This window comes from Protopterus annectens, chromosome 12.part0 (assembly GCF_019279795.1).
Source record: "Protopterus annectens isolate FY-2018-M chromosome 12.part0, PAN1.0, whole genome shotgun sequence".
NCBI lineage: Eukaryota > Metazoa > Chordata > Ceratodontiformes > Protopteridae > Protopterus > Protopterus annectens.
In genome coordinates this window covers 904,409,906-904,434,789 of record NC_056746.1, presented here as the reverse complement: position 1 = coordinate 904,434,789, position 24,884 = coordinate 904,409,906, and positions in this window count along the sequence as shown.

The window sequence follows — 24,884 nt, the reverse complement described above, 5'->3', positions numbered from 1 at the left end:
TTTTTTTTGTTTTCTTTGATGGAGACGTGTGTCAATATAATTTTCAATCCTTTATTTTGGCTAGCTCTATAAGGAGATGACAATGTGATAGACACATAGTTCAAAAGCCTAGTGTGTTTTTGTCTTTGAGCCCATATCACAATGTTAATGACTGTGAATGCTGTAGAATGTTAATGAGAGCTACCAAACTTCTTAGTCAAAAAGTTAGCATCTTTTCTGAGAAAGGTTTTTACCTCTGAAAAAGAAATCTAAAAAGAAATATATAACTGAGCCTGCAAAGCTAAGAATATTAAAAAGCTGACTCGACAGAAAACAGAGTATATCAAGAAAAATGTCTCTTTTGCCACAGCTATGGGTCTCCTTTGCTTTCTTCAAAAGCAGAGGTTGGCATATCTATGTTACTGATCCCCACTGTCAGACAACAGAAGTTGGACCATTCCACTCCTATTCAAACTGCATACTGCTTAATACCTGTTAATCCTGATATGTACTTGTACCCCATATTTACTTTAAAGCCATGTCCATGATTGTTACTGTATTGCCTTATAGCTTTTTATGTAATTGTAGTTGTATTGCTGCATTTCTGTTGCATGTGTATCACTTGTAATTTGTATGTGGAGCTTTTCTCCCTGGGCCTGCACTGAAAATGGGCTCACCTAGGCCCAGTGGACCTTCCCTGTAAAAATTCTTTTGGCTTTTCCCGGTTAGGGGTCGCCACAGCGGAACTCCGGTCCGCTCATGATTGGCAGTGGATTTTTATGGTACTGAGTTGCCATCCTGACGCCCAACCTTCAAAGAAGGCACGCCCATTCACGCTCGCACCTACATGTATGTCTTTAGCATCACTCAACCGCGGGGAGGACATGCAGATTCCACACAGAAGGCACTCCAGCTGAGAATTGAACAGGAGAACCTCTTGCTTTGAGGCGACAACGCTAACTGCTGCACCACCACAGCCATGGACCTTCCCTGTAAACAAATGCAATAACTAAATAAATAAATAAATAAGAATTCTCTGCTGCTCTCTCTCTCTCTCTCTCTCTTCTTGCTGATGTTGATTACAAAAGAATAGCAGAGGAAAAACTTTCAACCTCAACAGGAAATCATATAGTCATTTATAAGAAACAACACAGGTCAGAGTTCAGGCTCAAACTATTTATACTCACATTTGTACCTATAAATGCTGTTCAGAAATTGAAAAGAAACTACACCACTTCTCTTTTAGCACTCAGCAACACTGAATAGACATAAGTTTCAACACTTCCCATTATAATTTCAGATCAGAAAGTTTCATCCACACAGTATTCAGGAGATCCTCCTCAAGGTGCCAGTTTGAATTATTCCATTAACTCTGTTACAGGAAAATGTAACTGACATCTTCCTCAGAGATACTCTTTAAGAGCAGGCTTTCTCAAATGATTAATGTTTGAGAGTAATGTCCTATGTGCACCACTTCCAAGCTCTATCCTTGCACTTAGTCTCCTACAGGCTACTGAGGGGTGATCTATACACATTTGCAAAACAAACAGCACTAGAATTACCTGATCCAAGGACCAAAATCTCATCTGTGACGTAAACAAAACATGTTGGAAGGACAGGTATGTGTCTCAGAGATTAACCCTTCTCTGGAAGATAATCCTGCCCCCCCCCCTTCATGTGAAGCAGAGCTCTTTCTAGGTCTATTCAAATGCATTTTAGAGCAAAGAATGGGAAATCACAAATTCACCTCTGGCTTGTCATCTGTGTCCCGTACTGACACAGCCAGCTTGTAGATTCTCCTAAGCACAGGCATATACCAAAACCATTCTAGCCCTTGGGCATTGACAATTGGGAAAATTGGGGAATGAATGGCTAGGCTTAAAGGCTCTAAGGCTATCAGCCTAGTAACCTGCAATGATCCCCTGAGAACCCATGTGGTGAGTTGTTCCTTTTCTTAAAATATTATAAGGTTTTTGGAACAGAAATTCAAGACATTCTGATTCACAGTCAATGAACTATAAGTCAAGATGAAAAAAGACCCTGCGACTTCAAGTTTCTATAGCGTCTGAAGTATCATCTACATATTCCTTTCGCACAGCTACTTTGCTCTTTGCTAGGATTGTTGAACAGGTTTAATGAAAAGTTTTTATCTCTACTACCTTAGCACTGAGAGGTTACAACTACTAGGCATACATGCTGTCTTTCAAAATTCTCTTTTTACATGTAGTTGAAAATGTAACTAACTTTACAGATTCCAAGGTAACAGAGGAATTGTCTTTTAAAATCAAGTGTTGAATCAGTAGATTTTCAGGCACTAAAGTGGATATATGATGTAACTGATATGACTACCAAAACTGTTATGACTGGTATAGTAATGTTTAGATCTACCTGGTTTGTTTCCTGAGAGTGTACTTAAAGTCAATGAGAATTTTCCTGAAGTTAACTAAAGTTCAGATTCTTTACTTGCAACTTCATTTGGTCCCACCTTGAAGCCTTTGGAAAAAAGGAGAACTTAAGAAACAATATCAAGAAGAATGTTTTTCAGCTGTTTCTATTTTCTCTCTTCTAAAACTTTTATTTGCCTAGAATATTTACTTAACAAACTCCCTGTTCTAACTGCCATATGTTGTAGTTATTTCTAAATCTAAGTTATGAGGTACACAATGTTTATTTGTTTGGCCAAGTCATAAAGTCATTTGGCTTTTAAAACAAAACTTTAAATCTATGCATATTGCTTTGTGGTTCATGTCGGCAGTAATGTATTTTACATTATATGACTCATTGAGAGATGTCAAAACAGTCCCACATATTTTTCAGTCATTGAAGGCTATACACGCTCTAGGGACCTAAACCTTGTCACTACAATAAACAGAACATGCTTGAGTAATAGATTCCTGTCCCAGAGACTTCCCATACTCTGGAACAAACTACCCATCTTTATCAAATAAAATCTTGATGATTGGATGGGAGATAGGAAATTCACCCCGGGGATCACTTCTGTGGCTCTGCTCGACAGGGGCACAGGAAAAGAATTTTCTTGGGTGGCGAAAGCCACAGTACCTTTTTGGCTAGGCTTATATAGGCCCTAGGGCCAATAGCCTAGTACCTACCTATGAACCTATGACTTGAAACAAACACAAAGGAGAATTTAATAGCTTGAATTTAGTTTCCAGTATTATTTTATTTATTTTATTCATTATTTATTTATTTATTTCCATTTGTTTACCGGGAGAGTAATTGGCTAAGCTTCTGGTGTCATTCTAAGGGGATCCGATATCTGTCTGCCTGGGATGACATGGTCGACAGACCACAATGCTTTGCCAGAGATGGCCTGTACCTGTCACCCCTGGGATTCCAGATACTGGCTAAGGGTCTTGCTGCCCCTATAGTGCCTTTTTTAAGCAAGGTTCAAATGACAAATTCACCACTGTAACAGGAACAGGCAAGCAAAAACTGTGGGCAATGCTACTCAATACTAGACATCTAAATCTCAAAATGCACTCACTCGAGGCACTCCTTAAAATGGAGAACATTGATATCTGTGCAGTGACTAAGACCTGGTTCAAGGCTCTAGAGAGCACCCCTGCGTTACCAGGCTATAATTCATACCACAATTTTCGGCCATCTAACCTGGACCAGAACACCAAAGGTGAAGGTGTGTCTATATTCATTAAGGATGGCCATACCTCCAGGCTAGTTGCACAGCATAATGCATCCGAGGTTATCCAAGTGCAATTAACACTGGGCAAAACTGCAATTCAAATTGTAGCTTGCTACAGATCCCTCACCATGCCCCAGAATTTCCATTCTTCTTTTCTTGATATACTGGAAACTATTAGGCTTCAAACAAACACCCTAATAATAGGCAATTTCAAGTACCCCACCATTAACTGAGAAAACTACTTATGTACCAACTCCTTCGCTAAACGCTTTCTGGAATTCATAAATTCCAGTGCCCTGGATCAACTTATCCACACCCCCAGCAGGGGCAACAATATCCTAGACCTAGTCATTACCAACATGAGTGACCGGTGTTCCACAGCTGAAGTCAACTCCCTGTTGGTCAGATCCAACCATAAGCTAATCACCCTAGATATCCTCATCCTATCCCCACCCACCATTAAGGAAACCATGGTGAAAATTTTCTCGAAAGCCAATTTCGTGCTTCTTAAGACAGAAGTGGTGAACTTCATGACACCCATGTAGATGGACAATACAGTTACGACTGCTGAATCCTACACAGATGCACTCTATAAGCACTTACACAAGTACATGGATTGTGCTATCCCAAACAGAACCAAGATGCTATCCTCCAAAAAAATAAAACCAATCTGGTGGTCTCCTGCCATAAACAAACTCTACAACAGAAGGAAGAAACTGTTGTAAAAGAGAGTAAAATCCCATCAGTGGAGGGGCTCCCTGGTCAGCTTCAGTAAGAAGCTGATATTCCTCATAAGATCTTCTAAAGCTAGCTACAAAAACAAAATCACCACTGATTCTAAGGGCAACCACAAAGCATTCTATAGCTATGTCAAGAATCTCAGTGGCAACACCCAGATCAGCTCTGAGTTACAGCACAACGGCATGAAAATTACAGAACCAACTGATATTGCCAACACCATGGCAGGTGGGTTCAGTGCTAACTTAACCCTGCTCTCACCCCCTAAAGGGCCCATATCTATACAGGAAGAATGCGGAGTCCCTGTAATCACATCTATGCAGGTAAAAGCTGCACTCTCTAAAACCAAAAACACAGCATCGATGGGACCGGACAACATCCCAGGCTACATTTTACACGAACTTCAGAATGAACTGGCTCCCCAACTAAGCACCATGTTCAATCATACTTTCACATCAGGCTTTGTGCCCTCTGAATGGTGCACAGCAACAGTTATCCCACTCTACAAAGGGGGAGCCACCACTGATCCTGGGAACTATTGCCCTATTAGCTGGACGAGCCTGGTCTGCAAGGCCATGGAACGTATCATCATGGAACTCATAAACAAAGACATCGGTAACCTCCAAACTCTGGACCCCATCCAGTTCAGGTTTGTGAAGGGCAGATCATGCTTTCTGGACCTGATCGACTTCTTTGAAGTAGTCATCAAAGCCATAGACGAGGGCAAGGTGGTTCACACAGACTATCTTGACCTCACCAAGGTTTTCGACACCATCTCACATTCTGGAATTATAGCTAAACTCACTAAACTAGGTATAAATCCCTACATCACAAGAAGGATTGCCAGCTGGCTCACTGACAGAACCCACACTATAAAAGTTGCAGACTCCAAATCTGACTTCAAACCAGTGACAAGTGGAGTACCACAGGGTTCAGTCCTGGGACCTCTCCTGTTTGTTATCTACTTCTCTGAAGTACAGGCTAGCACAGAAGGCCTCTGGCTAATGAAGTTCACAGATGACTGCAAACTAGGAGCCATACTCGAGTCCCCAAATGATGTGGACATCCTACAGAAGGGCCTCACTGAGACAGATGCCTGGTGTCAGAGGCATAGCCTCTAGCTCAATGCCAAAAAGTGCATTGTCATCCCATTTGGTAAAAACTCTGTACCCATGAACTACCACATAAACGGCAGTCTACTTAATGCCAAATGTGTGATAAGAGACCTTGGGACCCAGGTGGACATCTGTCTCTCCTTTGATAATCACATCGTCATAGCAGTCAGGAAATCTTTCTATGTCACAGAAGTACCTCACAAAGAGGATTACTGGCCTCAAAACAGATGCCCTACACTGACTGTCTCAAAAAACTCCAGCTTTACTCTGTAGCATTTCACCTACTCTGAGAAGATCTCTGCCTAACATATAAAGCTATGTTAAACCCAGAGAAGTTGGATGTGCTACACCTAAAGAAATCCCAATCCCTCCAAGTTACATGCTCTAGGGAGCTAAACCTAGTCACCACAATAAACAGGACATGCTGAGGGGATAGATTCCTGTCCCAGAGACTTCCTATACTCTGAAACAAGCTACCCTTCTATGTCAAGCAAAGTTCCTCATTAGCACTCTTCAAGAAAAATCTTGATGAGTGGATGGGAAATAGGAAATATACCCCAGGGATCACTTCTGTGGCTCTGCTCAACAGGGGCACAGGAAATTAACTTTCTTGAGTGGCTTAAGCCAGGGAACCTGGTTGGCTAGGTTTGCTTGGGCCCATGGGCTGAAAGCCTAGTACCTACCTATGAACCTATGAACCTATGAGTACGACTGCGTTTGCAAGGCCCATTTTCAGCAGATTCCCAGGGAGAAAAGCTCCACAAAAACACAATGTAGACATAACAGTAGCTTTTTCTTCTTTGAGAATATTGGATTAAGAACATTATGGTTCCTAATATTTCTATATTTTCATGCTGCATAAATCGTCTAAAGCAGGTTATGTCTAATTGTTTCTTTTTTAAATATGGTGGCATTAGTGTTGGTTCTATGTTAAGTTAAGTTATGCTTGAGAAAACAGTTCAAAAAAAGTTTTTGTACATCTAACTTACACGTTATCCTGAGGGTTCATTAACCATCTACCATATCTCCTTAAGGGCTGCAATAAAAATGTCCAGTTACTACAATGCAGTATTTTATGCTTCATAGACACATTAGTCACACTAAAGAAAGACCTCATTATCAGCTAATTTGCATGTATATGAATCACAGTTAACTGCCACACAATGCAGATTCACAATGTTAATAGTGATGGCTGCCACATCGTGTAAACAGATGCACCCCCTCATTTACACTCACACACACACACACACACACACACACACACACACACACACACACACAAAACACTCACATACACATTACAGCCCCCATACCTGTCCACGTTTTGCCAGTACATCCTTGATGTCTCTTTTTCCTGCCATTGTAAAACACAGATTTCAGTCAGTCATTAATGCCGGACATTAGAGTTGAACATGCCATATTTCTCAGAACATCCATTGTATCCCTGGTGTCTAGTATTCCCCCTGACCCATATGTAATTTAACAAATATCTGTACCCCCGCACAAGAATTAAAAGCAATCTCTGGTGTCTAGTTGTTCCACACCTGATCCCTGTGATGTATAAGTGGCAATAAACTTGATCTCACCAAAGAATTCCCTGGTGCCTTGTGTTCCTCCTGCCTACATCTTGTATAAGTGCTGTAGCGGCATGGTAATGAAGCATTCTCCCTGGAGTCTAGTATTTCTCAAACCCACTTATGTGTAAGTGCCACTCAGGCATGAGTATAGAGTTATCCCTGGTGGCTAATGGTGCCTCCAATTCCCATCCCCTGTACTGTTTTAAGTGTTGCTTAGACATACCTATAAAGAGTTTTTTCTGGTGGTTAGTGGTTCCCCCACTCAATGGTGCAGGCTTTGTCCATTAGTCTAGGGATATGTGATAGTATTACAGCCACCTCAAAACACCCACACACACACATATGCACACATAGATACACACAAACACACACACACACATACACACACACACACACACACACACACACACACACACACACACACACACACACACACACACACAACCCCTACCTAACTTGCCCCTCACTAACTCTCCTACTGCTACCTCCCAGGCAGACACATACTCACACATATACTCCTACATGTATCCCATCGCATGCACTTATGCACACACCTGTTAACCCTTCTTTACCACTAAGCTCCCCAGCACTTAGCTCTACCATGATGGATAAAAGTGGCCTTTTGGCTGTGAGGTACAAAGTGCATTTGTGCTAATCTACACAGCTGAGCTGTTCTATGAATCACTCAGAGGCAGTTCTAGGGGCAGGGGAGCACACAGCTAATTAGCATGTGCCTGTTTCCAAAAATCCCTCATAAAATCTAGTATGGCCACAGAGACAGCCCACTGTGGTGGTGCATACCATCCTGTAAAAGCAATTTGCTAGGGCATTTTATGAATCCAGAATTCATTGTGTACACCTCATGGGAACCTCATGTACTTCAAATTTAAGCAGGCCATTACTTTTGTGATGGTTAACTTTCATTTCTTTATGTTAATGTTTCATCAACATATTCTGTATCAAGGGAGTTGAGGGGTGGGACTAGACTCTGGGGATACTCTATAGAGTGTGCCTCAAAGGTGCTTGTTAAGAAAACAGAAGACATTGTGGGTCAGAGGGTGAACACAAGACACTATGGATACTCTATATATATCATGCCTTAAAGACTAAAAGGATTTGAGCCCTTACCCTCCAGCCCCCCACAGATGATATCAGTCCTCTGTGCCACCACTAGACACCAGAGATAACATGAAATAACAGCTAAAACACTGGCAAAAGATAAAAGTACAAAGGAGGGAAATAAAAGCTTTGAACCATGTACTCTTGACACAGGAAAACACATCATTAATCCACTGCACTAACTGTCAAGTTAGAGTAGCAAGTTTTCTTTCAATGTAATAAGGACCTCTGGTATTACTCAAGGTCTACAACAGTTTGTGAGTTATAAGGGAGATGGATAGGACATCTATAAGCATATCTCACAACTGCGTAGAGCAAGGAATCTGGGCAAAACCAAAAATAGTGGGAACTAAGACCCACAATTAGAATTTTTTTTAATGTATCTGCTTCTTGGACTCAGATTGGGTAAAACAGTGATATCTGTAACCAAAGAATCTCTGCCCTGTGACCGTGCAGCTGAAAGACCAGTAAATCAAAAATAAGCTCATGTAGCATAAGTCCTGAGTGAAATGTCCAATACTGGACTTAAGTTCAACAGTTATAAGCAGCAAATAGTACAAAGAAACTCGAGCTAGCGAAATTATTTCCCTTAGTTTAATCCAGAAAAAACTGCAACATGGAACAAATACATAACAGAGGTTTAGCGCTTTCGTACTGTATATTTCAAGACTTCATCAGAACCTTTATTTAATTCAAAACCCTATTTAAATATAAATTAATGGTTGTCGTGTGATCCATATCATCCTATTACACCCCTTCATGTGTAACACTTAAATAACTTAAAAATACTTAAATACAATAACCTAAAGCACTTCCTTAAATGTTGAACAACATTCACTGATATTTGTTACATTCAGTGTAATAGATACAGTATTATACAAGCATCTTATAGTTTCAGTGGAATCATTTTAAAGCTGGAACAACAGAGATGTACTCATTTAGACCAGGGGAGTTGGAGACATTTAACTTAAGTTGCCAACATAGTTCTTTGAATTCTAAAAGTATTTCCCATTGTCCCACCCCCACCCCCTGTCATCTTTTGGTAAAACTCCATTGATACCAAATTTGAACATTTAAAAATTATTATAGTATAAAGAATGTTTAAATAACGCATTGTTCGTATTTTTCCTAAAATATCGTAATTGTGCTCATAAATCCTTTTTCTAAGATTTCTTTCAGCCTTTCCAATTTAAAAACTTTTACAACCTGTGCAAACTGCAATATAAATTAAACCTCAAGTGTTACAATTCCCCTTGGCCAGTGTGATGCTTCCATTTCCCAATTGAATGTGCTCATCTTTAAAAAAATGTAGGAACATTGGTTGCAACTAACACAAGCACAGGTACCCAAACTTAAAAAACTTCTAGGACATATTTCTCCCTTTTGTAGAAGTCCTTTCTAATTTCTCCCTGTTTTGTACATAAAAAGGGGCTTCTCCCCAACTTTTATAAATAAAACTGCATCAATTTTTAAAATGTTCCATTTGTTTTCCACTATCTCTCTAACTTGTTTAGTGTTATTAGTGTATGCCTCCTACATGTATGTATCTAATGATTATAGCTGCTTAATTTTATGGTTCTTGTATATTCTTGTTACTGTATTTCTAATTATCTTCCTTTTTAACCCCTCCCTCTCAACCCATCACTCACAATAGACCTCTCTCATTTTTTTCCTAGGCTGTAGGCACAGTGACAAGCAACCTACCCAACTCAACTGTGACAAACTCCTCACAAAGCCTGAGGCATCTAAACTGAGTGGCTAACTTAACTATTTGACAAAGTAATTGTATGTATATATCTCACTGTTCTGTTAACTGATTTACTTAGGAACGGTTATGGGCTCACCACTAAACCTAACCATTACACTCCCACTTTTATCCCACCTCTACAGTTTTACATACTCTCACCCTACTGCAGGCTAGCTACATAGCAGATATAAGCATTTCAGCCAGAATAAAATCCAGAGAACTGTGTTTTCCCATCTAAATAGGCTTATCATTAAAAGAGTACAAAGTTGCATGATAGATTGTTTTTTCAATCTTTCCTGTTTTAGCAAACTGATCTGGCTCATCCCACCTTCATTCGCCCTCGCTACACTCAGGCTCAGTCTGCTCCCCAGTCTACTCCCATTCCCATATCATTTAATTTATACCCATACTCACCTTTTCTCCTCCCATCTAACTCCTCCCCCTTCCTGTTCTCTGGTCCAACCCAACTTGTTACACATCACAGCTAGATAACCACCAGGTCTGCTATGACTAACTAATTTATCTATTCCATCTCCTTCTACTTCTGTCATCCCTCCTTCTCCCTTTTACTCTGAAACTAGTAATAATATCTTTTATAACAATTTTACTTCATTCTCTTTTGCTTACTACTACTGACTACCTCAATGACCCAAAGAACATGTTTCTAACTCTCCTCTACATGCTGTCTTTACTTCTGCATTACCTTCTTACCTCCTATAATATCCAACTAACACCTAAAAATCCATCTCCTACATCTACTCATCTGAATACCGTTGCACAACCTCCCTACTCATTTCAAATCTCCCCTTCCATCTTTCCTACAAATACTCTCCTTCCGAAAATCAAAATTCCCCCTTCCACCACAAACTCTCTAAAAAGTAAAATAAAGTACTTCATCTAATACCCTTCTCTCTATAATATCAACATCCTCCCTAAAACACTACTACTATCAGGGGATATTCATCCAAATCCTGGCCCAAGCTTTCTCTCACCATCAACAATTCAACTAACCCTGTCACTGGATACTTTACCCTCCCAAAAAAAACACATATCATTTTACTCAATGAATATTAGAAGTGTGGTAAATAAAGTCAGTAAATTCCATTCCTGGATGTCAACTCACTCCCCAGATATTATCCCTCTCACTGAAACATGGCTAAAACCTCTTAACTCTGATAAAGACTTTCTCCCTCCGGGGTATAATATACTTCGACTAGACCATCAAAAGAAAAAAAGGGGAGGAGTAGCCATTGCCTATTCAAACCAATTTACACTCACATTTCTATATAAACCAAACCTGTCCTTTTCACCCGCTGAACAACAGATTGCCAACCTTAAACTAACAATCATATTACAATTACTGTAGCAGCCATTTATCTACCCCCTGGGGACAACATTCCCCTACTTGAAAATATTTTCTCATGGCTTACCCAGCACATACATAATGAAATCATCCTCCTAGGGGACATCAATATAAATTGGCTATCCCTCTGCTCACCTAGCTCTATCTTATGTATCAACTTCCATGGCTTTACTCAGCTTATCTCTACACCCACCCATGCTAATAAATCTCACAACTCTGCATCACTTATTGACTGGATATTAGTCTCAGATCCACATAAATATCATAACCCTGAAACTTTGCCTGATACCCTAAGTGATCACACCCCAGTAAAAGTTCTAAGATCCTCTCCACATTTCTCGAGACCACATAGATACATTGAATGTCGCAAGCTGTCAAACTTCCTCCCAGAAACTTTTAATACCCTCCTCTCCAAAATAAACTGGTCTTTTCTGACCCATCTCCCTCTAGATGAAGTAGTACACTCATTCAACTCAACTATCCTAAATATTTTTAACTCAGTGGCACCTTTGCGCACAGTACGTATCAAGTCTAACATATCCCCCTGGTTAAGTAATGCTACCCGCACCTTAATGAAAACAAGAGATAAAATGTGGAAAACGTGGGAAAAACTAAACTCCCCATCCACTTACAAAATTGCAAACAACTCATAAACGTAACTAAAAAATATATCAACAAAGACAAAAAAGATGCTATAATAACCCACCTACCCCACAAAAATCAAATCCCATGAAATTCTGGCACTCAATAAATCAAATATTACATCCTGGTAAGCCCTCATCTCCCAATGCCTGCCCAACAAATACACCCCAAGAAACAGCTTCCATCTTCAATTCCTACTTCATTAAATCCATTAGTAAGATGATAAATCCTGTCCCCTCTGATTCTAACACTACAAATCTACCTGACTCCTCTTCTAGTCAAAATTCTAATATATTTTTACTTAAACTAATACCTACCAGCAAAATCAAATTTCTGCTTGATAAACTAAAACCCCATTCTACATCCATTGAGAATATACCTCCCTACTTCCTTCAGATAGCTGCAGAATCTCAAGCCCTCACAGTCTCTATACTGATAAACCATTCTATCTCTGAAACCAAGGTTCCCTCTATCTGTAAATAATTCTATACTCTACCTATACACAAAGGAGGTAACTCCATAGAAATCCCCAATTTCAGACCCATATCCATAGAAATCCCCAATTTCAGACCCATAGCCATCCTATCATCTCTTTCAAAAATCTTAGAAAAATGCTGCATAAGCAAATCATGAAATACTTACTTCAAGAAAATCTGCTCACCCCCTCAACATGGTTTTCATCCAAAGTAGCACCACTACAGCCCTCCTATCCTTTATCAACACTATTTCTCAGGCCAGAGATAATAATAAACTAGTGTCATGCTTCTTTCTAGAGCTCACTAAAGCATTTGACGCAGTCTCTCACACCTTTCTTCTGGCCAAACAAATATAATTTTAACTTCTCCACCGCTACCATTGCCTGGTTTACTAGTTACCTCACAGATCGACTACAATCAGTTAAATGTCTCTCTGCTCTCTCCCCTCCTCTCCCTATCAAAATGGGTGTTCCCCAAAAAACTATTCTTGGTCCACTACTCTTCAGTATTTTTACTAATCTACTCTATACCTCCTGCCTTCAGTCATCACTCATCCAATATGCTGGTGACTCTACTTAACCACCTTAAATCCACTTTTGCTATCCTTTCTCTAAATAAAACACCTATCACAGTCGAACCCAACACAAAACTTCTAGGGATCATGATAGATAACCAACTGAAATTTGATTTGCATGTTAAATATTGTATTAAAAAGACCCATCAAAAACCTGGTCTCTCATACTGAAATAAAAGGTTCCTATCAAACAAAGCTAAAGTCTCTCTCTCTGTCATGCCTATCTCCTACCAAGCCTATTGTACAGCTCTCAGATCCTCACCAACCTCCAAACATTTCTCCTAAGTTAGAAACTACCTATAACAAAGTGACCAGATTTGCTGTAAATCAAAGCTATAGGTCTCATCACCATCTCTCATTAAAACAAATAAACTGTCTAGAATCACCCCACCAGCTTTGCCTCTTTCAGCTTCAGATTATCCACTCTATCTTGTACCAGCCATCTTTATTTCCCAGTTTGTCTCCTCTAATCTCCTTCTATACTCCCTCTAGGACTGTCCAAAGCACAGACCAAGACTTACTACAAATCTAGAAACCCAAGAGCAAAATTGGTCAAAACCTCTATAGCTACTTCCCTACCACGTCTTGGGAAAACTGTCATTGGAAATTTGATCACTTAAACAACTCAAATAATTTAAATCAGCTGCCAAAGACTACCTAGAAAGTGACTGGTCATGCCACTGTACTCACCCTCTATAAACTATCTTCCTCTCCTACATAGCTTACAGTATATCCCTCTTTGGATTTATTTCTGTTATATATCAGCTCTCTTAGTCATCTTATCTAGATAATTACCTGCCACTCAATCTTAAAAAAATAAACATTTCTTCAGATATAGTACCTGGATGGTCTTCACCAACTGTAACTACCCTGCTGTACTTAGAAACATAGCATACTGTTTCAGCATATATCTTAAGTTAAATGTCAACTTAAACTCTGTAAATAATTTGTTATACTTTTACTATTCCAACTTGAAAATGTCAATGTCTTTGTTTATAATACTACTTATCATTTTTATTGTAAATTTGTGTAGCTTTTCTCCCCAGGCCTCCGCTGAAAAAGGGCTATCAGCTCAGCCAGACAAACCTGGTCAACAAATATAAAATAAATAAATAAGTTTAATAACCTGAAAGTTATTGAAATTTTAATGTTTGACTTTTTTTAGTGATGTTCTTGTGTCTAAGAATGTTCACAATGTCTTTTTTAGCCCCTAATAAGGGTATACATTTTGTTCCCCATCCTTGTGTTACCGCATCTCCTATTTTATAAAGTAAGTTGGATAGATAGTCCCTATCTAAAAAGATTCTTGTGATTTTATTGAGTTCTTCTTGATGTAAATTAGTATTGGAACACATTCGAACTGCTCTCACAATCTGATCTTTGTAAACATTCTTCTTACAATGAAAGTCTTGGCAACTATTACAGTGGAGGTACATATCTGAGAAAGTCTCATTTCTGTAAATAATTGATTCAAACTTCTGGTGAATTTTGTTCCTAGTTATAGTAATGTCCAAAAATTTGATATTATTACAATTAGAGTAGTAAGTAAATCTTGGACAGTTTGTGGTTTGACTAATGTATTGTATAATTAACAAATACTATTTTCTTTGTGTTCAAAATAATAGCTATATGACCCAGGAATCTAGGATAGATTTCTAAACTGTCTTTATAAATGGATTCTAGCACAAATTTATTTTCCTTATGTATACACTATCAAATCTGCAAAGAGTAGGGTGTAAGCTGCACCCATCGCCACTCCCTTTAACTGTTGAAAGTAGTCACCCTTAAAATGTTTGTCCAAAAATTTGATATTATTACAATTAGAGTAGTAAGTAAATCTTGGACAGTTTGTGGTTTGACTAATGTATTGTATAATTAACAAATACTATTTTCTTTGTGTTCAAAATAATAGCTATATGACCCAGGAATCTAGGATAGATTTCTAAACTGTCTTTATAAATGGATTCTAGCACAAATTTATTTTCCTTATGTATACACTATCAAATCTGCAAAGAGTAGGGTGTAAGCTGCACCCATCGCCACTCCCTTTAACTGTTGAAAGTAGTCACCCTTAAAATGTTTGTAGTTATTGTAGAATACAATTTCCATCACATCTGTTAACAATCTAATCAACTTGTAATCTAAATCTTTAAGCTCCGTTATTGCTGTGTGAAAATATTCTAAACCCTGCTTGTGGGGTATGCTGGTAAATAAATCTATTACATCCACTGTTAAAAAACAATAAATTTTCTCATAAAATTTAGTTTCAATTTTAGTTAGAAAGTCTCAGGATCTCTTAAGATGTGACGTATATATTTCACAATTTTTTTTCAAGGTGTGGTCTAAGTATATAGCTAATGGGTAAATTTTCAAACCCTGTGCTGAAACTATGTCTGTATGGTGGATCTAGTTTGTTTTTATTAACTTTTGGGATCCCAAACAAGGAAGATACCAAAGGGTTTTTCAACTTTAAAAAGTTTCAATGGAAATAACTCCTTGCGAACATGAGTCTTCCAAAAACAGGTCAATTTTCCTGTACACTATATGAATCTCTTTTTTTAATACTGTGCTAAAACATCGGTGTTATATATGTGTTAAAGATTTTACTCACATAAGCTATATTATCCACTAGGACCATACTCCCCCTTTATCAGGTTTTATTATTCTGACCTGTTTGTTAGTATGTAGTAAGTATTGGATTTACAACAATAATCTGTTTACAGCAGTCATTATATGCATTACATCAGTTCACTTTTAGAAAATGTTGACATATTGCAGAGCAGGACCTGCCAAAATATGTTACATTTGATCTTCTCTAAGCTTGACACCTTTAATTTCAGGCCCACTAGATGGTCTATGAATCTTAGACCAACTGCATTGTGGTCGGTTGAGCCTAATGGTTTGCAGTAGGCATGAAAGCCTGCAAGGATGGTACAAACTTACAAGGTTTAGTAATCTGTCCCTGATGTTTCTACAACCACATTGGGGGAATAGTCCATAACCGATATAAAGTCCCTGTCAAGAAGATAATATTTCATTAACGAGAGCATATATCTTTTTCTTTTGATAGTAGAATATTTGGTCTCTACTTAGCTTGTGACTTAAAAGTATTAAAGTGATGTTTTCCTCAAAGTCCTGAGAAAGCTCTGCTCATAGGCCTACCTGAAATTCATCAATGTAAACTATAAAGGGTTTGCTGAAATCTTAGAGTCCTACAAAGGTTCTGAATACAAAGCTTCCCGCAACTGTTTAAAAGCATTATCTGTCTGTAGTGTTCACTTTACATTAAGGAGCATCTTACCATTTTTTTCAAATCTATGAGGCAATTACAAATGCAAAATGTGGTAAAAATGTTAGTAGCACTTAGATAATCCCAAGAAAGCCTCATTTGCTTCTTAGTGAATGGAATAAGTCAAAATTTCTCACCATTTCTTTCTGGAGTTTGATAAGCTTCTTTCCTTCCACATGTCCTAAATATTTTACATCTGTCATGGCTATCTTTCTGTTGGAGTCATTGACCACCAACTCAACGCTTGTCTCAGAGAGTCCAAAAGAGTCTGTGCTTTAGCTAGATGAAAGTCTGAGTCCTTATATTATATTATGATATCATCTAGGTACACAGTCGCATATCAGTCAAGGGGCTTTGGGACTCTGACAATTAACTTTTGAAATGTTGCAGGGGCACAATTAATCTTTAAAAAATCACAGGGGCACCATGTAGCCTACAGAAAGAAGGATAATATAATGGAATACACCATCTAGGGGTGAAAAGGTTGTCTTTGCTCTGAGATCAACTGTTATAGGTATTTGCCAATACCTTTTTGTCAGATTGAATGTGGTTAAGACTTTTGCCTTCCCCAACTATTCTATGAGTTTATCTACCCTAGGCATTGAGTTAATGTCATTTTTTGAAATGTTATACAGCTTCCTGAAATCATTGCAGCCTGATTGTTCTAACAGGCTTTGGCACTAAAACTGCTACGTTGTTCCATTCACTTTTTGACTCTTATATCACCCCTAGCTTAAATTTTTTTTGCATTTCCTCTCTCTTACACAGCCTTTCTCTGTGATCTAGGTGTTCTGCTGGGTTAAAATTAATATTTTCTCCTGTAATAGTTTCAATAGGATGTTAAAACAGGTATGTTCTGCCAGGTAGTTTCGACAACACTTCCCTGTTTCTTTACAGAATATATGCTCATAAATTCATAGGTGTTTACAAGGCTAACGACCCCAAGAAGGCATTTTAAAGCCTAGGCATGCTTCCCAAATTTAGACTTGGGATGAGTGATCAATCTTTTTTAGACTGCCTCTGTCTATTAGAAACATGGGAGAGAGACCAGGAATAAATTCCAGATTCCCCATTCACTACTCCAAGTTATACCTGAATAGGATTAGGGAAGAACTCTGCTCAATTGGGTGGGAAGCCTGCTTTAGAGAACAGGTAGTCTCTGAGACACATACCTGTCCCTACAACATGTCTTGTTTAAGTTGTACATGAGGTTTAGGTCCCTGGTCAGATAATTCTGATGTTATTTGTTTTGCAGATGTCCAACGGGTCGATCAGAGTGGGATTTTAGGAGGCTTTGAAGGCCAGACATAAATCACCTCTCAGCATTCTGTAGGATACCAAGTACAGGGATAGGGCTTTGATGTGGCCCATGTAGGACATGTTGTTTAGGCCACATATTCTTTTTGTGAGGAACCTCTGTGGATGCTTCAGATGTTACATATCCTTGGCCAGGTACATACCAAAGAGGGAGTTTTTTGCAATGACTGGTGTGATAGGGGCTATGTCCAGTAGAAAAATAACATCCTTGAATCTTCATGCCATACCTCTGTTTATAAGTTAAGCAATGTAGAATGCTTTCCTTAGTACTATAGACACATGATGGTCAAAGACCAGGTTAGTCGTTTACTTATGTTCCTAAATCTCTGACCACTTGGGTCTACTCTTAGGGGTGTATTATCAATGTGGTATTTCCCAGGCCTAGCTGTCTTTTCAAAGGATATTATTATACATTTCTTGGCAACAAGTTTTAGATCATGGCTTTGGTGATAGTTATTAGTCTTTGTCAGGTCTTCTTGGAGGGTATTTGTGTCATTGGGAGATTCTATGATTGCATCTAGTTTTCAGTTGTCTGCAAATGTGGTCAAACAGAGTTTCTTGACATTGGCTTTGACTTCAGAGAAGTAAATGCCAAACAGGAGTGGCTCCAGCCATTTATATCTTCTTTCTGTCGCTTAGATAGTATGTCACCTCCCTACACTGCAGGCACAGAGGTTAGTTTTCTTTCTTCATCAGTTCTGTCAGTTTCTGTCCTTAAACCAAATACATAGTTCTGCACTTCTTTACACAGACCGAATACTGATGGTATATGTATTCTGGCACTGTTTTATGACTTGGTCTAGCACTTTAGTTTAATTATTCAATTTTTGTACTTTTTTGGACCCTGACATTTAGCTAACTGCAGAGAGAAGTAAAACTAACACCTCAATGCTGGTTTTCAATGTCCTGATCCTTGCATTTCTATTACACATTACTTGCTATGTGGCCTGGGGGTTTTTTTCCATTTGATTCCATGCATCAGCCTATCCTATAAAATAAACAGCATTCTATAACACTTTTGAATGAGTTTTTTTTTTATTTTCCCAAGTTTTTTGTAACATTATTTAACAGCCCATGAGAGTATCTGCTGTACAATAACTGAAAAGGAATGAACCTTTCAGAGGCTTGTGGTACTTCCATACTGGCAAACAGGAAGTATGGAATCACATGCTCCCTGTTTTTACCATCTTCCTCAATAACTTTTCTCAGTGTGTAGATTTTAATATTTTGTTAAAACACTCCACTAAACCATCAACTATTTGGGGATGGTATACTGGCACAGGACATAAATAGAGTTCCCAGGTCACCTAGAATTTCCTTAGGTATACGTACAATGACAATTTATTAGACTAACTCCAAAGCTATAGATTTAGCATAAGATTTACATATCGAGAAAGCTTCAAAATAGTTAGTTGCATAGTACAATATAAAAAAAAAGAAGTGCTAAAATCCAGTTGTTTGATTTTACCAGTGTCCCAAGATGTTCAAATCACTGCATTCAAATGCCAGCTCTGTGATAAGGCATTGGAACCAAAAAATGTTTTAAACCAGAGTGAGATGCCTTCTGAGATTCATAGCATTCAGCAGGTAAGTTCTCATTTTTTTTTTCTTTATTTGTGGAATGTAAACTCTCACTGGGAACTGGGACTTACCCATCTCTAGGTGTTTTATTATATAATAACCTCATCACTAGGTTTCTGAACAAAAGTTGATGTATACTTTTTGTCTATTATTCATTAAAATAAATCATTTTGTAACTTAATGCATGGGTAAGTGGGAACATGTTTTCCAGCTTCATCACATACAAATCTAGCTGTGTTTTCTACTCAAAGAAACATCTTCAAATTGTGCCTTTTATAAACGTTTATCTACATTAACTGGAGGTTAGCCAACTCTGTACTTTCTTTAGGATCAGTCAGTCATGAGATTAAAGATACTGCCTCATCTTTTGCTGATATAGGCACTAGGGTCTCAGTGTCTAACTCTTTCACTAAGAAATACAATTCATGCCAGCATTATTTCATGCCAGTTGCTATTTGCACCTTATTAATTTTTTCCTTTATGACCCTAATGCGTGGAACTATCCTTCTGCTGGTGTCCTCTCAGTAAACACCCTTATTTTTTTTCTTTTATTTCAGTTCTGCTTTCCTCTGTGAAAACATGAATAAAAACCACCTTCTCCCTTTCTTTTTCTTCTCTAGGCAGTTCTCCCTCCGCAAAAGATTTATCTTCAGTCTTTTTTCCTAAATTACTGGTAAATATGCCAAAGTGTTTTCAATTGTTTGAGCTTTCTGCTTTATACTGACAGAAATAAGTTTGTAACTCTAACCAGGTACTGCAGTCTCCTCTTTAACTACAATAATGAAATATTTCTTATTGACAAGTTTATCCTTCTCAGTACTCATCTGCTACTTAAAATACATCGTTTTGGAATCTTTCTGTTTTTCTTGAGCGAATGTTTTGAACTCTGCTAAGGGTGTGCATAATGCATACTTCTTAACTTCATGCTCTTCGAAAACACCCTTTCAGTTACTGATTTCTTCTATTTAGTTCTTTTTAGTTTTCTTCTTTGCAACACTTTTACAATGACAGTTATATTCCCTACTTTGTAACACTTTCAGGTTGCAGTAATTTATTTTGTAATTACTTTATAATGGTTCTGCTCTTGGAGGTTGCTCTGCCATAGGTGTATGGTGACATATGTCTTTAAAATATACAGATTCTTCGTATATTTCTGTGTATGTTAAATACTATCTAACACTATACCTTTTATATTGTTTGGATTCATACTTCGTATAAATGCGCCTGATGCTCACTTTCTTCCTTTTTCCAGGATAGATAGAGGTGTATCTGTAGGCTTACTCATTTGCTGGTTATCATCCCCCACACTGATAAGGTCTGTCAAAAAGATTGGGGGGGATTCAATAAATCCTACATGGTCATTTCTGACCTTGTGTATGCCGCGGCACAGTGCACACACAGCCACAAATATTTTTAGAGTCAGTAATCTCTGTGTAGCGGCACACACTCACGTGCAAACATGGCAATTTCTGTGGCATGCAAATTATAGCATAAGTAGTTGAACTGTATGCTAATGAAGCAAACCAACAGTGTGGAATGATTCAACATCTGTAAAGCAACCATGTAGACTTCATGCTGGTGTTCACCATGTATTTGAAAAGTTTCCAAATACAGCCATGGACAATAGTCTACATAGAAATAAGAGCAAGTAAAAGTCCCTAGATTTGTACAGAGCTGACCATAACATGTAACCCCACACACATTATGACATTATTAGACATGGTGGATGCTAGAAAATTAAATTAACAATAATAACAATTCTTTTTTATTTGCCATGACATAAATGTAGCTTTGCTCCCCAACGACCAAATGAAGAATATAATTGTAACTAATGTAGACAGCTAAAAGTGTAAACCCCATGAAACAGACTATTTATACTATCTTGTAAACATATGCAGAATGTTATTTGATGGAACTGAGGCAAATGTTATCAAAACCAGTATTCCCCTGTACAGATGTATAGCAAACTAATACCCTCCCTTGTGTGTACAACATTGGCCTTTCCTTCAGTTTTCCTTCAGTTTCCCTGCCTACATGGTTACCAACCATGTAGATTCAGGGCTGTCACCATGGTGAAGATGCAGATGAGGTCAAAACTCATTAAAATTGCTGTATTCCAAAAAAGTGTAACCGTGTGGGGATGTTCATTTCATGTAGGCACTTCCACAGTTTTCTTATTCAATCGATGGCAACAGTGAATGATAACATCAGTGGGTGTGTCATGTTACACTTACAGAGTTGTACATGTAGGTCTGTGAAGTGTGAAAATGCATGTAAGTGGTGCCCAATTCACAAGTTTTGTTTCATCCTCTTTGTTGTTTGTTAAAATGTGTCATCTGTCCACTTTGTTAATTTTCTTTTTTTTAATTTTTGTCATTGTTTGCGCAATGTGGTCCTTACTGCAACCACTAGAAATGGAGTAATGAATGGCAGGTTTTTCATGCTTGTCACCTTGTGTGGCACCGTGTGTATGTGTAGGGGTATAGTATAGATGGCCCTGGGTTCAAGTACAGGATCTGCAAACTTTCCTTTACTTTTTGAGCTGCCAGCATGGCTTTAGCTTTTGTGAAAAACATATACACAACTGGCTATATATGCAATTGCTTGTAATTGCTTACCACTGTTGCATTCTGCTTGTCAGATGTTAGCAACACAGCTCATGTTTGCGCACTGCTCACCTATGAGCAAACAGTTATAACTCACATGCGTGTACACTTTGTTAACCATTGATCAAATCTGCTGCCCACTGTGCTATTTTGTACATCCCATGCACCCTCATTATTGTATTTTAAAGTTTGTGATATAGAGATGTAGATTGCTATATTTATATATATTATTTTTATATATGTGTTGTATTGTCTTTTTACATTGTCCATTTATTTTATTTGACAGTGTATTATGAAGTTTTGTTTATCAGTTATGGTATAGCTACTACATTGTCTTTTTAAGAAAATGTTTGACTTAACTGGTGTGCCAATGCGATTGGATGTTGATTTTTGAATTTCTATAAATGGAGTGTTTCTTATTTAATGTTGTATGGTCTGATGAAGCTTATTAGCGAAAGCGCTTACCGTTTTATTGTTCTTTCACAATAAATTTGATGTACAAGGAATTTGAAGACTCTGAGAATTTGCTTGGTTGCTTCATTGCAGGCTTTTGCACAGTGTTTATTTATTACATACTTTTTTGCAACAGAGCATTTACCCAGAGGACTATAATTTGTTTCATTTTATCATTTACTTTGTTATAATCCACAGGGACATGGCAACAGAACAGCATGTATCTATTGAATTGGATTATAACCCTGACAGGGGTGACAGGGTTAATGCTACACTTCGTGAGAGGTTCTCCCAATACCTAACGCAAAACAGGAGCCTATTATGGCAGTTTGAGACCAGCCCAATGGATGACGAGATTGATGATGCGACTGGAGAAACTGAGCAGTTACAACTTAGTATGGAGGAAATGGAGTGAGACTTTATGAAACTTAAGAGACTGCAGGCGCAGCAGCACCATTTGAACTTAGTCTGGAGAAGAAGATTGTTCCACGTGGTTTGCGAGTATTTAATATGCCTACACAAGGTTCACAACACCCGGAGCTGCTTGCCCATTGGCAGCAGCTCAACCTGTAGGTAAGCGCAAAGTACATGCATTTATTAATAGACTTCTTCGGTCTCGAGGAAAATAGGCCGAGGGAAGTTGTGAAAGAGAGACAGGAACGCATCTTTAATAAGTATGCAGCAAAGACTGTGAATCCTTTGTTTGAAAGCTTGATGGATGGGGTAGCCGTTTTTGAACAGAAATTAATGCAACAGAAAAAGATAATAATTTTAAGGGCCATTAATGATTTTAAATCAGGCCATGTCTTTATGTGGCCACGTTCTGGACAGAATGTTGAGAGATATTATAACTCTAATGTTGATGCCATACCTGACAATAATTTGGTGGGTAGAAAAGTTTCTTTGCCTGGAAATACTACTTCCAAAAATAATGATTGTATTAGTGTGACCCCTGTTACCAATGGAAATTTTTTAAATGGTACTATTAATGTGAATTGTGATGGTAATGTTGTGAATTGTGCTGGGAATGTTGAGAACATGACAGGGATCAGTGTGGTGAGTCCCAGTAATACTGGGATATCACCCCCGTCTGGGGATTTGGAAGGGACAAACCCTGGCGAGGCTTTACGTGCATCCCAACAGCAAGAAGGGAATTTTTACCCTAATGTGGTTATTAAGAAAAACACTAGTAATGTCGTTGAGTGCGAAAGAGTCGTGAGACCAAAAGTAAATGCAAATAATGCTCGGGGTAATGATAATTCCCCAAGTGCTATGGTTAATAGTGTTGTAGGTGATCTTTCTTTTCCTTTACCAGTCAGGACAGACAAAGGAGGGAGGCAAATGAGATTTATGAGTCGAGGGTGCCAGAAGTGCAAATTTTCAGGGGAATACAACCCGAATCAGACCCTAAAAAAGATGTGGGGGAAAGCAGTGAATCATTAATTCTGAATATCTCCTCATATGGGTTATCACCAGAGGAGAAAGAAGTTTTATGTAGGGGTTTGAATTTTATCCCCACATGTAGGAGCAGGATGTCCGATACCATTCTAGACCTTAAGGTCTTTTGTAGAAATGTCATGCTATGACTACAATATGGGGAATCTACAAGTCAGGATGGCCCTATTGACACTGGACTACATCGTCCCCTTTTAAAGAAGTTGAGTCATTTTGTTCCTGTCAATCATCCCTTAGTTGATGCTTATATGAAGCTCACAGAGGAGGCAATTTATAGATTTTATGATAGTAAGGGAGGTGATGTCAACAGGAGGTTTAAGTGCAATTTGAGTTACAATGAGAGGACAGCATTGAGGAATCTTCAGGACAATGCATTGATAACGATTAGGCCAGCAGATAAGGGCGGCCTTATAGTGGTCATGGATAAAATACATTATTTGCGGTCTATGCAAGTAATGTTAGAAGATGAGAAGTATTATAGTAAGATTACCGTCAATGAAGTTCACAGAATCATTTGCTCTATCTCTGATAGTTTGTATGATGTTTTCATGGGAGGTCTTATCACGGAGAATACCTATAATTACCTCAGTGTGGCTAACCCTTTGATACCACTAATACAAGGATTGCCGAAAGTACACAAGGATCCACTTGATCCACCAATGAGACCCATAGTGGCAGGTGGAGGATGGATCATGGAACCTCTGTCAGTGTATGTGGAGAAACATCTAAGACCAGTTATTAGTCAGAATAAGGTGGTTCTTAAAGATTCTAAGCAGTTCCTTATAGATTTATATGAATGTACTAGGGAGATCTGCCACCTTGAAAGGGTGTTTTTTGTTGCTTTAGATGTACAATTTCGCTTTACAGTTATTCCCAATGATTTGGGTGTACAGTACGTACAAGAATATCTCATGGCCAATAGTGATTTTACTTTGGTGCAGATAGATCTCATCTGCCATTTTTTGGAAGTAATTTTAGAGAACAATATTTTTACTTTCAATAGCGAGATGTACATTCAAAGACATGGTGTAGCTATGGGCACTTCATGTGCCATTAGCTACGCCAATATGTTTTTGGCACATTGGGAAAACACAGTACTTTTTGGTAAGGAGGAATTTAAGACACATGTTATATTTTATCAACGTTTTGTCGATGATTTGTTCCTGTTATGGAAAGGAAGTCAAGATGAGCT